Raw genomic sequence first — 17,179 nt, forward strand, 5'->3', positions numbered from 1 at the left:
ATGATGTGTTAACACTGCTTATCAAAATGAATGCTGAAAATAGCTTTATGTATCTAACAAGAATAGTCACAACACAGTCAAGCATGGAGCCAAAATTGTTACCTTGTTTTATCAATCCAAGAAAATTAACGTCATGTATTTAGCCAATTGTCCGAAAAAAAGTCAAATTTTGCTGAATCTGATCTGATAGATGGACATGAGAGAAAGTAACTGTTATACTAGCAATGTTATTCTGATGACCACCACTACCTAAAATGAGGTTGTAAAACCTATCTTGAAGGCTTTTGTTATATAAAGTATCCCAATAATTAGAATACTGTACCATAGAAAAGGTCATTTGTTTTAGCAATTCAATTTAAAACAAAACAAATGAAACTCCTACAGTGTCACTACACACAGAGTGACATATTTTATAATTTTGATTATAAAAACTGAAAATATTATATATTTTCAGTATATATATATATATATATATATATATATATATATATATCCACACACATAAAGTCACTGATGGTGTAGTGGTACACTCACCTGACTTTGGGACAGTGTGGGTTCTTTTCCCGCTCAGTGACGGTGTGAATGTGAGTGTGAATGGTTGTCCGCGTCAACATGTGCCCTGCGACTGACTGGCGACCAGTTCAGGGAGTAGTCTGCCTTTCGCCCGAAGTCAGCTGGGATAGGCTCCAGCGCCCTGCGACCCTAATCAGGATAAGCGGTGTTGAAAATGAATGGATATATATATATATATATATATATACACACACACACACATTATAGGATTATTGGATATGATTCATATAGTGTGTCTGTTATAACTTGTGAAATGATGAATGTGTGTATCAATCCATATTTATGGATCCCCGTGCCTGCGTGGGTTTTCTCCGGGTACTCCGGTTTCATCACACATCCCCAAAACATACATGGTAGGTTAATTGAAGACTCTAAATTGCTTGTAGGTGTGAATGCGAGTGCAAATGGTTGTTTGTTTATATGTGAACAGTTCAGGGTGTACCCCGCCTCTCGCCCAAATATAGCTGGGAAAGGCTCTAGCATGCTCACGACCCTAGTGAGGATAAGCGGTACGGAGAATGAATGAATAGTGCTCATTACATTTTTGTATAAATAGCATTTTTCTCTTACTGCTTAATATGCCTTTTCCGTGAAAACTAACACAAATGCCTCTCAGTGTCTTCAGAGTTCCTTGTTTTTGTTTCTATTACAAATGGTACTTTTTTTTTCACTAAAGCTGTCTTTACCATTAATGCCACTGGAGAGAGCCTCATTATGTTGTAGCAATCAATACACCAGAAGGATTTGTCAGGCAGCCATTTTGCACAATAGCAGACAGCAAAATAGATGGTGCTATTTCTGAAGTATGTATTATTTTGGGAAAGGGTCAGAAAGGATTTATGCACTTGTTTCTGCAGAGTTTGTAGGGAAAAGAGTTTGTATTTTTTTTATAAATTTTTTTTTTTTTTTATGTCTTTACCATTATGCAAGAAGTGTATTTCAGTCGGCCATCGCCATTTGCTCTGTCAATGGGTTCTATCAACAAAGCTATGGCAGAATTTAAGTCAGGACACAACCTTGACTGGTCGCCAGTCGGTAGCAGGGCACATATAGAGATTGACACCCATTCACACTCTCATTGAGCGGGAACTGAACCCATGCTGTCTGCACCAAAATCTGACGAATATACTACTACACTATCAGTCTTTGCAATGCGTAGGGAAAAAATGTACATTGCTAATGTGGAAGACACAGATTTGGAGACAAACATTCATTCATTCTGTAAAGAAAGGTCCAATCGTGTGCCACCACATGCGCAAGCAAATCTGCGGTAGTTCATTAACACGTGACACTACACATGACACACACACACACACACACACACACACGCACACACATATCAATGTGACGGCATGCGTTTGTGTTTTGATTCTAACATGAAAAGACACTTCCATACCCATATATTTAGCTTCTATAAATAAAGTCATGACGTCAAACAACCATTATTTCAGTTGGTCATATAATATTTGCTCCCCCCACCCCCCTGCTTGAAACACACTCGATAACTGCAGGGTGAAAAATTAGAAGCATCAAAATGTTTCTCAGTAAACAAGTGCCATACAAGGACTAATATGTGACTGCATTACAACTTTATATTCCAATGATGTAGCCGGTCACTGAATGTGAATGTATCATTTCTATATGTTCGCCTCCTAAAGAGAAAACTCGAAATACACATCCAATATGTTTGAGTAAATCCCTTTCTAATTCTATTTTGCAGCATGTTTCGGCATCATTTCTGTTGCCATGGATTGATAAAGAGCCACACATTTCCTGAATTACGTTTCTTCCAGACTCACATACTGAAAGCACAAACATTTACACTTTTCCCACTGATTTACTCATTAAAGCCCAAAGTGAAGAAACGCGTTTCAGATTAGTGCCTTGATAAGTATTCACGGCACATAAAACTCTCTGCAGTGAGGCTTAGATATGAGTCATAGTCTAGAGTGGTAGGAGGGCACATTAACAGACTGACTTTTTATTGGCACGCTGCTGAAAACAAATATCTCTGACAACTTGACGAATGAATGAGGAACAATAATTAGGCAGTGACTAATGAAAGAAAACATTTTGGTATGTTTATACAGTACTTCAATAGTTAACATACAGTATGTACAATACACTGTCAACATTTTATTGACTGTGATTTCAATAAGGGCGGCACGGTTAGAGCGTCAGCCTCACAGTTCTGAGGACCCGGGTTCAATCCCCGGCCCCGCCTGTGTGGAGTTTGCATGTTCTCCCCGTGCCTGCGTGGGTTTTCTCCGGGCACTCCGGTTTCCTCCCACATCCCAAAAACATGCACGGTAGGTTAATTGAAGACTCTAAATTGCCCGTAGGTGTGAATGTGAGTGCGAAGAGTTGTTTGTTTATATGTGCCCTGTAATTGGCTGGTGACCAGTTCAAGGTGTACCCCGCCTCTTGCTCTAGCATAAAGCGGTACGGAAAATGGATGGATGGATGGATGGAGGGGCCTGTCGCAAACAACAAAAAACTGTATAATTGACATGCCCACCAAAATGTTTATAATTCCCTATATTCATAGTCAAACTCATACTAAAACACTCTATTGTCATTTTAAACTGATCTTCCAACATTATCCTGAAAAATAAATGGCTTCCAGATGGCTTGATTTAAAAAAATAAAATAAACGTGTCGGATGCAGTGCTCACACCCATAAAACAAGGCCAGGAGTAAAGATTTGGATTTCTGGAATGCCGAACACTCAGCAGTTTTATTACTCCCCATGCTTGGCCCAGACGTCTGTTGACTTAAGAGCACAGTTGCCAGAACCCGACCCTTGACCTAAATATAGCCGACTAACGTAAATGTTTAAAAAGTTGAGTACTTACGATCAAAAAACCTTTTTGTGTGTGGATAAAAAAAGGATAGAAGCTCCAGCCTTCCTGTGTGGAGTTTTCATATTCTCCCTGTGAAATGAAGACTAAATTGTCCCTAGGTGTGAATTTTACCCAGCTTAGCATTTTTTTAGCCAAACCTACTCTATATAGAGTAAATAAACGGGACTACCCTTAATAAATTAAGTTTATTCAACCCAATTAAATTAAGTTGGACTCAATCCTAGTAATTCAGTTAAATTAACCGTGATGAATTATGTTGACCCAATCAAAGTACATTAAGATGGACCAAGATAATTGATTCATCCTTCAAGAAAAATCAGCGAAATTCTTTTCAGGATTTTCATTAAAAGAGTAATTTTTTTTCAGTGTATGAAACGGAACCAGTGGCAGTTCTAGACCAATTTTTCACACAAGCACGCACACAGACGCACACACGTCTAAATTGATTTATTCATGGTATTTATTAATTGTATGAGTTAATTGTAATTGTTTTTGTACTGAGTACATCCTTTCATTGTATTCTGTAACCTGACCGGGGACTAGTGAAGTCAGCAAGTGATACACCTTATGCAATGTAACATAAGTCTTACTTCAGTACCTGCATAGTAACTGGGGGGGGGGGGGGGGCAGGCACAGTGTGTAGCTTGTGCTGTTGCCAGACTTGAAAAAAAATGGAGGAACAACTGGTTGATTGGAGTGTTTCTAAAAAGGTCAGTATGGGTATTGCATCAGACTTCGGTTTGAGGAATGAGATATCATTATGTGTAATATCATAATATATATGATGGGTACATTTGAATTCATATTCAAACACAGAGCACAACTTAAAAGACACTCAGTGGAGTGCAGACCTCTGCTAAGGTTGAATTGTTAATAAACGTCAACAAAAATGTTCACATTGTGGGCATCAGTTTCTGCAATCAACAGAATGTGCTCTGACAAGAACAAGGCACTAAATCTGTAACAAAAGGTTCTGTCTCTATTTGCATCTTGCAAATGCATCTTTTTTTTCACGGACAATGTTATGACTATAGATATGATAATATGGTAGGATTATCCAGCCATCCATTCATCTTCCATACTGTTTTATCCTCACTAGAGTCGCGTGTGTGCTGGAGCCTATCCCAGCTAAGTGCGGGCGAGAGGTGGGGTGCACCTTGAACTGGTCGCCAGCCAATCGCAGGGCACATAGAAACAAACAACCAGTCGCACTCAAATTTACACCTACGGGCAATTTAGCATCTTCAATCAACCTGCTGGTAGGATTATATGGGAGGGATTTTACCTTGTCCTTTTCAGAGCAGGGAAAACAGTTCCATCATAACTGAAATTGTAAATAGGGACCCACAATGTCATGGTTCCTTGATCAGCACACGTGCCATCCCTCCACAAATGTTCAGGAGAATTGGTTGTGTCATTTTGCATAATCCTAATAAAAAAACAAACAAACCAACAAACAGTCATCAAAATAATACATCTCCTCTTGCCCTAGCCCATTAAAAGTGATCCAGGTGTATACATAAATAAAAAATCAATCACAGCGTGTCATTTTGTTGCTTTCTCCAACCTCATTCTATATTAGACCATGACTGACTGATTTTTATATGTAGCCTTATTCTGAATGTTACCTTAGGTTGCTTCTGAACTACAGTATTGTTTTATGTTAAATCCTTAAAATGACATTTATTGAGAGAACATGTACCTACAGTATGCCCAAACCAGCCTCACCTTTATCACTGAGCAGAGCGACAGTTCCAAGCTAGAGCCTGTAAATACCTCTGATTCCGTTGAGGGACTCCAAATGACAATGCTCCAGATATTTGAAGGATAAAACATTGCTTCTTTTTACAGAACAAAGCCAAACCTCTGCTGCATAGTCATCATTTGTTAAGTCTGGTCCATTTTTGATGACATAGAAAAATGTAAATATTGAAATTTGTCCCAATGCGTTGAGGGACTAAGCGCTGAGTCCGGCAAGCGGATGTTAGTTTACATATTTGACATCTGAGAAACATTTTGTGAATGAGTTTAACATAAATATCTTACACCGGCTGGTTGATGGGAAGCACAGGGGGAGTATTTAGCAACCCCAAATAAAGAAGTCAAGCAGCGGGCTTTCGGTAAATCTTGAATCTGTAAGAGACATTTGACCTTTTTGGGGAAGAACACTGCATGTGCTGCAACGAGTGATCACGGCTAGTTAGGCAAACCCAGACAGCAGGAGCAAGAGGCAATTGTTGAAAAGATGTTGTATTCTGTTTACTAAACTTTGACACAACTCTACAGTCATGAGTAGGTGGAGGAAAAAAAGTACTTTTTTTATGACACACATTATTCAATATGTCGTGCGCACAAATGACTATTGCATGTGCTTACATTGATATTGTTTCATTATGAAATGATATAATTTGATATAGTCATATGTATACATATGTATATATATGAAGAAAGAAGAAGATATATATATATATATATATATATATATATATAATAGAAGAGCTGTCGTATATGTGCATATAGCTGTATATTATTTATACCCAGATGGATGGACGGATGGATGGATGTTCCTTTGGGTTACATGGAGCCTTTGTATAACTTTGTCATTCGTTGTCCAAGTTTCACTACCGTAAGTGAGGAATGGTAAAATACAACGTTTTCTTTTCAAGCAAATGGGAAGATTGTTCCATAGGCCTGCCAGGCAAGCTTTATGCGGCGTTTAACTTCAGTGCTTGTATTTCCATCCATTGTTACAAGTTGATGTTAGAAGTTAAATCGATGGAGTTGTCGACGGCGTCGAATTCCTGAATACGACACTGTAGTTGTTCAGCATCATAGGAGAATAAAATGATGTCATCTGCAAAACGAAGATGGCTCAAATAAGCACCATTCGTTTTTAGTCCTTTCTTTTCCCAATTGAGCTTTTGAAATATTTCCTCAAAGTGAGCTGTAAATAGCTTTGGAGACAGTGTGTGGCCTTGCCTGACACCTTTTCCTGGACTTATTTGCACTCTTTCATCATCAATTCGTATTGAACCAGAAGAATCGTTGTCTATTGTTTGTAGAATGTTGATATAGGTCAGCTCTACCCCTTGCTTTACCAGTGCTTGCAGTATCGAAGTGGTGGTGACTGAGTCAAACGCTTTTTCATAGTCGATGAAGGCTACACACAGAGGCATTTCGTACTCGTTGTGTCGTTCGATTATTTGTTGAATTGTCTGTATGTGGTCCATAGTATTAAAACTGCTACGAAAACCCACTTGTTCTATCAGCTGTGCTTCCTTGAGTTTGATTCCAATTCGTTTGTCCAACATCTTTATAAATCGTTGAGAGTAGGCTTATTGGCTGATAATTTCTTAGGTCCATTTTATCAACTGATTTATGTAGCAAAATGATTTCTATGTCTTTCCATGTTGCCGGTACTTCTTGCAAGTCCAAGCAGCGTTGAAATCATTTTACAAGGATCTTATTAAGTTTGTTGCCTCCTGCTTTAAGCATGTCAACAGAAATTTTATCCAGACCACAAGCATTTCCGGCCTGAAGTGAACTAATATAATAGCATTTGCAACCTCTTCATTCAGGATACATGGAACTGGGTTTGCTTCTAGCTTTCCAGTAATCCTTCATTGAGGGTCTGTATAAGGTTGTATAGGGTTTGTATAAAATTCTTTAACTCGTTGTATGATTTCTTGGCACCTGTGACATATCGTTCCATCCTGCCATTTTCAAAACCCAAATTATTTTCTTGTGGCAAATAAATGTGTTTAACGTTTTTCATTCCAAGTCCAGCTTCAAGCGTTTTTTAAACAAGCCGTACGTTGTAAGTTCTCCAATCTTCATATCTTTTTCCGAATCGTCTTGCACAATTCAACAAGTTTTATTTTGTTGATAATTCTGCCCCTTCTCTTAATTTCTCGTCGCTTTTTCATTAAGTCGAAAGTAGCTTTAGATATTCTGGATGTCGTCTTTCTCGATGGCGCTACTTTGTGTGCAGTTTGAACAATGCCATTTACATTTTATTGTTGTGTGTTGACAAGTCTGTGTCTTCCAGCGTTAGAAGAGCTTTAAAGCGATTAGCCAAACGTATTTGAATCTCGTCGCGTCTTTCTTGAATTAAGTTTAGATTGGTAAGCCTGCTCTTTAGAAGTTTCTTTCGTTCAATTTGGCATTTGATTTGCACTTTGATCCGAACCAATCTGTGGTCACTTCCAACGTCAAGTTTGTTTAGGGTGGTGCAATCCGTAAATACCCCTTTGTCGTTGGACAGGAAGTAGTCTATGATGCTAGTGTTACCTTTGGGGTTTTTCCATCTCCACTTTCTGTTCCATTTCTTGTTAAAGAATACATTGATAAAGTATAAGTCTTCTTGTTGAGCAAATTCCATTAAGTGTTCTCCTCTTTCGTCTCTTGATCTTATTCTGTAGGATTCAATTGATTTCTCACCAGAGTACAGGCCAATCCTGGCGTTAAAGTAACCCACGACTATTTAAAATTTGTGCTTAGATTAACAATAAAGACGGGATAAATCTTCGTAAAACGGTTCCACCTCATCATCGGTGTGGCTGATGGTAAACACATAAATTTGTATCAATTGAAGCGAGTAACGCTTTCTAATATAGATGGTACATGTGGCGATTCTGTCGGAAATACTTTTGAAGCAGGTAACGTAATTGGCGATATGTTTATTAATAATGAAACAAACTCCACCATTGCGTCCGCTTTCTGATCCTCTGTATTAATATATATATCCATCCATTTTCTGAGTCGCTTCTAGGGGTCGCGGGCGTGCTGGGGCCTATCCCAGCTGTCATCGGGCAGGAGGCGGGGTACACCCTGAACTGGTTGCCAGCCAATCGCATGGCACATAGAAACAAACAACCATTCACACTCACAGTCATGCCTACGGGCAATTTAGAGTCTCCAATTAATGCATGTTTTTGGGATGTGGGAGGAAACCGGAGTGCTCGGAGAAAACCCACACAGGCACGGGGAGAACATGCAAACTCCACACAGGCGGGGCCGGATTTTGAACCCGGGTCCTCAGAACTGTGAGGCTGACGCTCTAACCAGTCGGCCACCGTGCCGCCTAATATATATATATATATATATTATATATATATATATATATATATATATATATATATATATATATATATATATATATATATATATATATATATATATATATATATATATATATATATATATATATATATATATATTATATATATATATATAAATACAATTATCGAGAGTCAGCATAGCTTCATCTTTCCGACGTATATTTCACAAAGTCCAATGATATCCAATTTGATGGCTTCTAGCTCATGCTGTAGCTCTGCTAGTTGAGAATCGTCCTTTAGCATTCGCATGAAGCGAATGAGCGTCCCAAAAATAAGATTGTGTGCACTATGTATTTTTTGCTTCTTTCTTGCTACTTCTAAAGATTGTCCTTCGGTTTGAACTAAAATGTTTGTAGGAGTAACTGTATTCTGGTCTAGCATAGCCAACTCCGTTTTCCGTAAGAAGCCATAATTAACCCGCTGATTCTTAACATACTCTGCCGCCAAGCTTGCCGCTTTGTTGTACTTCCATGAAGAAGGTAATAGGCCCTAATCTGCCACGCTGGCCCAATGCGTGTTGACAGATTGCCCAAACTTCATCCCATAGTTTTACACACACACATACACATACACATACACACACACACACACACACACAGTTCTGAGGCCCCGGGTCCAAATCCGGTCTCCCCTGTGTGGAGTTTGCATGTTCTCCGTTGTGCCTGTGTGGTTTTTTTCCGGGTACTCCGGTTTCCTCCCACGTCCAAAAACATGCATGGTAGGTTGATTGAAGACTCAAAATTGCCCATAGGTGTGAATGTGAGTGTGAATGGTTGTTTGTCTGTATGTGCCATCCGACTGGCTGGCAACCAGTTCGGGGTGTACCTCACCTCGCCCAAAGTCAGCTGGGATAGGCTCCAGCACAGCTGTGACCCTCGTGAGGATAAGCGGTTTGGATGATGGACGGAGCTATATTGCCCTTTCAACAGGGGTGGGGTGTGTAGACTATATCCACTAAATCTGATTAGGGATCAGCACACTGCAATCGCTCATGGTCATTGTCATGTCTCTGACTTTTGTCATTTGGAGCATTTTCTTTCCCCAGAAAGTGAAAAATGGTCAAAATACCCAAAAAGTCCATTGTTTATTTTTTCATCTTTTGCTTTCCACAGTGTGTATACGGCATATAGTTTTTAAAAGGGTTGATGAGGAAAGTAAATTATGTAAGAAAGGAAAGACATGAGACAATCTATGTTTACAGTGGTGCCTTGAGATACAAGTCACTGACTTACAAGTTTTTCGGGATACAAGCTATCATATCAGAACATTTTTGCTTTGACTTCCAAGCAACATTTCAAGATACGACCTTGGCCATGAATATGAACTCAACTCAACTCACCTTACGACAAGCAGCAGGTTGGCAGATAGTGAACATTTCTTCGGAAAAAGGCTTCAAGCTGTTTAGTGCCACTCCCATTTGAAGTTTAGTGTCAAACTGAACATAAAAACAAAGAGAACTCCGTGTTGTATATGAAAAACAACCACACAACTTTGCCTTTCGCTTGCCTAAGGCTAATTGAGACTCAGTGCAAAACGCTAACAAACAGCATAGCTAGTCGCTGCTTTATAACTCTCTAAGCAAACGATGCATCAACACAATATAAAAATACTCACAGGCATATTTTCTTTATTGTCTACGACAAACAACTGATATTATTGCAGTTTACTGAGTCATTTACAGCCGTGAAAGTCTTCTTCACTTCACTGCACCCCGGTGGCATGCATACCAGAAGGAGTCGCAATGGATTAAACAAGATGCACAGACTGTTTAATTCTTTACATTCTATTTAATTACTATATTTTTTTAATGAAGTAAATATTACAGAGTGCTAGTTTCTTCAGTACAAAAATAGTACAAACTTTTTGTGGAGGCTGAAACGGATTAATGATTTGAGATATGAGTGTTTTGAGTTAAGAGCGTGGTCATGGTACGTCACAGTATATCCTTAGCCATAATTGTTTGGGCAAGGGGTCTGTCGCTGCTGCATGAAAGCCGTGACTAAAACAAGGTCCCTGTAGCTAGAGCAAGAGAGGACATATGTCTTAATGCTTGGAAGTTGGGAGGTGCACAAAGGCTCATTAACTCCCTAAATGCCTCAGGCTTTCCAATGTTCTCACCTTCTACTCACCACTGACCTATGACTCACCAACCTCTTTATCCTTAGACTAAATCTTTATTAAATTACTTTAAACACAAACCATCACATTGGAAGGTTGGAGGTTGTTTATCATTTCATTCTCTTGCCATAAATGATGTCAGTGTAATCGGTGACTCGGAGCATGTCTGTCTGGCCTAATACTTCACATACTTCCACATTTCTTCAGCATGATGAACAAAAAGACAGCATCCCTTTTACTGAGATTCGCCAGCCATGTTGCAGTCTTGGCCAATGTCCCTGGGTGACAGAAAACAGCATTTTCTTTGGCAGACTGGAACAGGGAGTCCATTCAGATCAGTAAGTCAAGAAAAAGACAAAGTCATTAAGGTGGTGGAGGAATAACATCCAGCAGTAAAATCTGATTATTTCTAAAACCTTGCAACAGTCCAGATACATGTTCACCTTCATTTTACATTTAATGACCTATTTATCATGATACATTGTTTTCAGTGTTTCCTCATTTAATTGTTCATTTCAAAATCACACTGAAATGTCAGACCTGTGAGTGTGGCGGGGTTCTTTAAACAAAAATGAATCACTCTGTTGAAGCCACGAGGAACGACGACAATATTACGGTAACGGAGCTGAGGCTTGCTGATGAAACAAGGGAAGCAGACCTTTGAAAGTCACTGGTTTTGGCCATTTCCAGAGGTTTTCATCTCAGCCGCAATCACTGAGCTTCCTTATACCCAAGCCTCACTTCAGCTGATGACTCATCTCCATGCCTTATTAGAGCGAGCAACACTCACTCTCCTTTGTTGGACTACAGGATTTCTGTGTGTGCTGCACACACCTTATAATGAAATGGAGCTGTGAACGATATAGAGGGCAGCAGATTGATTGTAAACTGTCTTAACGTATCTATCAATGTGGCATTTTGACATCATGGGTTGAAATTGTTCTCATGAAAAAGAGTTGCATCAGCATTGCATAATCTGAGTTTTGTTTAGAGATTGAAGTCAATATGTAGCAAAATGCAGTATTAGTGTGTATGGCTGCACTGCTGTTTCACAGTTGGATTAGTATGTTCGGCACAATGCTCCAAATTCTGCTGTAAACATATATCACCAAGCGTGCTATGGCCAGTGGTATTTTGTTACTCGAGTAGAGCACCACACAATCTTTATACGATTACTATGGATTTGATTATGATAGAATGTTTGTTATAATTAGTTTGACCTTTCTTCATTAATTGACAGATCAAAATCACATTGTTTTATTGCTTTATAGTGAAGTGAGTGGGTTTTTTTCCACTAAATATGGGTCGTTGCCTTATGAAGGAAGATCTGCTAGTACTTTTTAACAATCCAAATGCTGCTTACCTTCAGTCGAAAATTTTGGTTCTTCCAAATTTTCATGATTATGAATGCATCATCAATATTCAATTATCACTTCATTTTAGGGTGAGAGGTGGGCTACACCTCAGCTCATTATAAGTCAATCACAGGGCTGACACGTTGGGACAGATAAGCATTAATGGAGTACTCGCCTAGAACGCACACAAGCACCGGAGAACATTTAGTCAGTATGACCACCATGAAATGCCTTTGGGATTAACTCAGACAGGGAATGTACTGTACACCAGCCCACCTCACTGTTTAGTTTTATAAAGTGATAATACTTTAGTGCTTCTCTGCCCTCTAGTGTCCAAAAATGGACTAAATTCATTGTCATGCTCAAACTCTCTCGCTTAATGTTGTAAACTTGAGAGACATTCCATGATTCCGTTTTTCTAATATGCTGCAGTGTCAGCGAAGTTGACGGCATCCCAGCATGCCTCACAACTCAGGTTATAACTACCTCCCCTTCTATCACACGTGTTCCATAATGTACAGTGTAATATCTGAACTCTTGAGTGTGGGCTGTTACGTGTGGGGCCTGTTGATTGGCGGTCGTGACGTCAGCGAAGATGAAGGAGCCAAAACACATTGAAGCTTGAACGTTGGCTCAAGTCAGGGAGTGTGTATGGAGTGCTTGGGTGTGAGTTGTAGCCGATAGCAGCTCTTGCGTGGATGTGCATTCTGTTAGCGCTCGTGGTAATAAAGCGACTGAAGCGCATCAGCGACTATGTCATCCTTGACCACAGATGAGGGCATTACCATTTTTTTTAAATACAGCTGTTTGCTGAGGCCCTGTTTACTGTATTTTCAGTCCATCACCGCTTGCGTGTGCATTGAACCTAGTATGTTGACACACTCATTTTCTCTGCTCCTTTATGATTTAATCAGCAAGTGTTGACAGGAATGTAATGGTCAGACCAGGGATGAGTCAGCCAAGCGACAGTTTGGTGAGCTGAGGTGAGAATAATACTTAGCTAGTCGGAAGGCAGAGCTGTGGCCAAATCCCAAACATGAGAGAGAAAGAGAAATTTCATTGTGAGCACTGTATTTTGGGAAATTACTTATTTTTTTTCCCTGAGAGCCTTAAAGTTAAAGAATGCTTAGAATGCAAAAGGGCTCCTACCTCCAGAAAAACACCATTAATTGTCCCCTTTGAAATGTTTAACTTTAGGTAAGCCACTGACCTTTTAAATGAGCAGTTTTGTTCCATATAAAGACAAATCCAGAACCACTGATGCAGTTGCTTAATCCGGAATTTGGCTCTGTACAGACTTTAATCTTCCCTGCATGTTGTCAGAGCAACATGGATGTAAATTTGCTTCAGCATACATAACTATGACATGCATACATCCTATCAACCTGAGTAATGATCCTTACTTGTAACACAGGCTCTTGCATTCCTTCCACTTCGACCAAATACCATCTTGACAGGAGCATTTTCCATGTCTGTGTTTAGTCTTTGCCCACATGCCTTTATTTTCAAATATGATAGAAAAGGTCATTTTAATTATAAACCCATTTAATAGCTGACTAGACTGCAGTGTGCCGAGTGACATTGGTTGTTGATGACACACTACAGTTCAACAACAAAATTTTCATCTCAGGTTCAGGTTGAAAAAGTCCTTATATATATCCATCCATCCATTTTCTGATCCGCTTCTTCTCACTAGGGTCGCGGGCGTGCTGGAGCCTATCCCAGCTATCATTGGGCAGGAGGCGGGGTACACCCTTAACTGGTTGCCAGCCAATCGCAGGGCACATACAAACAAACAACCATTCGCACTCACAGTCATGCCTACGGGCAATTTAGAGTCTCCAATTAATGCATGTTTTTGGGATGTGGGAGGAAACCGGAGTGCCCGGAGAAAACCCACGCAGGCACGGGGAGAACATGCAAACTCCACACAGGCGGGGCCGGGGATTGAACCCCGGTCCTCAGAACTGTGAGGCTGACGCTCTAACCATATATATATATATATATATATATATATATATATATATATATATATATGCGTGCCTTTAGATATATCTGGATGAACAAATCTATGTTTTCTTTTAACTTAAATATCTGTAATTTAGGGGTAGCCAGAATGTTACTTTGTATATTACTATGAATATTCATTTGAAAAAGGAGAAATCTGAAGAGTACATACTTTTCCTTTTTTCCATACATCCTTATAGAAGTGTTAACATAGTGGGAAAAAGTGAAGTCTAATTAACTATTCAAGATCTGGTGATGAAATGTCATCATGACACGGACTGCTTGTGAGATGACAATTGAAGAAAAAGAGGATGACGCATGAGCTATGTGTTGAATGATGGACAGAAGTACAAGGATATTAGGGTGAGAGGCAAGGTTGTGCGTCTGTGAAGCAGCCAAAACAGATCCGACATGAGGCAAAGGTGTGATGTTGAATGTTTCCAATATATTTTTAATCTATCTATCTATCTATCTATCTATCTATCTATCTACCTAACTACCTGCCTACCTACCTACTCCCTTTGGTCGTCACAGCCTTTAAACATGCTGAACACTGCACTGTTTTTTTCTTTTTCATTGTCCCGAACTGTGCCTCTTTTATAAACTAGTGCTTCTATGTTCGTGACTGTTACACAGTATGTATGTAAGCGGACTCACGCTTAGAGATGACTTTTTTTTTTTCAAATTATTACTATGTTCCCCTCCTGGAGCCATCACCTTATCGTGGTGGAGGGGTTTGTGTGTTCCAATGATCCTAGGAGCTAAGTTGTCTGGGGCTTCACGCCCCTGGTAGCGTCACCCATGGCAAACAGGTCCTAGGTGAGGGACCAGACAAAGCACGGCTAAAAGACCCCTATGATGAATAATATAAATGGATGTAGGTTTCCCTTGCCTGGACATGGGTCACCGGGCACTCCCTCTGGAGCCAGGCCTGGAGGTGAGGATCGAAGAATGCCTGGCGGCCGGGCCTGCACCTATGGGGCCCGGCTGGGCACAGCCCAAAAGGGTAACATGGGCCCTCCTTCCCATGGGCTCACCACCTGTGTGAGGGGCTGTAGGGGTCGGATGCAGTGTGAGCTGGCCGGTGCCCGAAGGCAGGGACCTTGGTGATCCAATCTCCGGCTACAGAATCTGGCTCTAGGGACGTGGAATGTCACCTCTCTGACAGGGAAGGAGCCTGAGCTGGTGTGTGAGGTTGAGAAATTCCGACTAGATATAGTGGTGATCGCCACCACACACCCAAGCCTCTGGTACCAGTCCTCTCGAGAGGGGTTGGACTTTCTTCCACTCTGTAGTTGACCACGGTGAGAGGCGCCAAGCAGCTGTGGGTATACTTATTGCCCCCAGCTCGGTGCCTGTACATTGGGGTTCACCCCAGTGGACGAGAGGATAGCCTCCCTCCGCCTTTGGGTGGGAAGATGGGTCCTGACTGTTGTTTGTGCCTATGCACCAAACAGCAGTTCAGAGTACCCACCCTTTTTGGAGTCCTTGGAGGGTGTGCTGGAGAGCGCTCCCGCTGCAGAATCCATCGTTCTGCTGGGGGACTTCAATGCTCACGTGGGCAATGACAATGAGACCTGGAAGGGCGTGATTGGGAGGAACGCCCCCCCCCCCGATCAGAACTCGAGTGGTGTTCTGTTATTGGACTTCTGTTCTCATCACGGATTGTCCATAACGAACACCATGTTCAAGCATAAGCGTGCCCACACCTGCAGTTGGCACCAGGACACCCTAGGTTCGATGCTCAACTTTGTGGTCGGACTTGCGGCCGTATGTCTTGGACACTGGAGTGAAGGGAAGGGTGTGGGTCTGCTGGGAATGTCTGGCAGAATCCCCTGTCAGAAGAAGTTTCAACTCCCACCTCCGACAGAACTTTGCTCATGGTCCGGGGGAGGCGGCGGACATTGAGTCCGAGTGGACTGTGTTCCGCGCCTCTATTGCTGAGGTGGCCAAGCGGAGCTGTGGCTGTAAGGTGGTCAGTGCCTGTCATGGCGGAAACCGAACCCGTTGATGGACTGTGAGGAATGCCGTCAAGCTGAAGAAGCAGTCCTATTGGGCCTTTTTGGCCTATGGGACTCCTGAGGCAGCTGATGGGTACCGGCTGGCCAAGCGGCATGCAGCTTTGGTGGTAGCTGAAGCAAAAACTCAAATGTGGGAGGAGTTTGGTGAGGCCATGGAGAAAAACTTCCGTACGGCTTCGAGGAAATTCTGGCTCACCATCCGGCGTCTCAGGAGGAGGAAGCTGTTCATCATCAACACTGCATATAGTGCGGATGGGGTGCTGCTGACCTCGACTCGGGACGTTGTGAGTCGGTGAGGAGAATACTCCTCAATTCCACCTGACACACCTTCTCATGAGGAAGCAGAGTATGGGGTTTAGGTCTACAAGGTGGTTAAAAGCTCCTTGGATGCAAGGCCCAGGGGATGGATGAAATTTGGATGAAGTTCCTCAAGGCTCTGGATGTTGTGGGGCTGTCCTGGTTGACACGCCTCTGCCACATAGAGTGGACATCGGGGACAGTGCCTCTGGATTGGCAGACTGGGGTGGTGGTCCCCCCTTTTTAAGAAGGGTGTGTTCCAACTACAGCGGGATCACACTCCATCAGGAAGTTGAGTCGAGATTCAGGAGGAGCAGTGTGGTTTTCGTCCTGGCCATGGAAAAGTGGACCAGCTCTATACCCTCGGCAGGGTCCTCAAGGGTGCATGGGAATTCGTCCAACCAATCGACGTGTTTTGTGGACTTGGAGAAGGCGTTCGACCGTGTCCCTCGGGGAGTCCTCTGGGGGCTGCTTCGGTAGAAAGGGGTACCGAACCCTCTGATACGGGCTATTCGGTCCCTGTACGACCAGTGTCAGAGTTTGTTCCGCATTGCTGGCAGAACTCTGACTCGTTCCCGGTGAAGGTTGGACTCCACCAAGGCTGCCCTTTGTCACCGATTCTGTTCATTACTTTTAAGGACAGAATTTCTAGGCGCAGCCAAGGCATAGAGGGGATTCGGTTTGGTGGCCTCAGTATTGCATCGCTGCTTTTTGCAGATGATGTGGTTACGTTGGCTTCATCAAGCCGTGATTTCCAACTCTCACTGGAGCGGTTCGCAGCCGAGTGTGAAGTGGCTGGGATGAAAATCAGCACCTCCGAATCT

Source organism: Phyllopteryx taeniolatus, chromosome 2 (assembly GCF_024500385.1).
Source record: "Phyllopteryx taeniolatus isolate TA_2022b chromosome 2, UOR_Ptae_1.2, whole genome shotgun sequence".
Taxonomy (NCBI): Eukaryota; Metazoa; Chordata; class Actinopteri; order Syngnathiformes; family Syngnathidae; genus Phyllopteryx; species Phyllopteryx taeniolatus.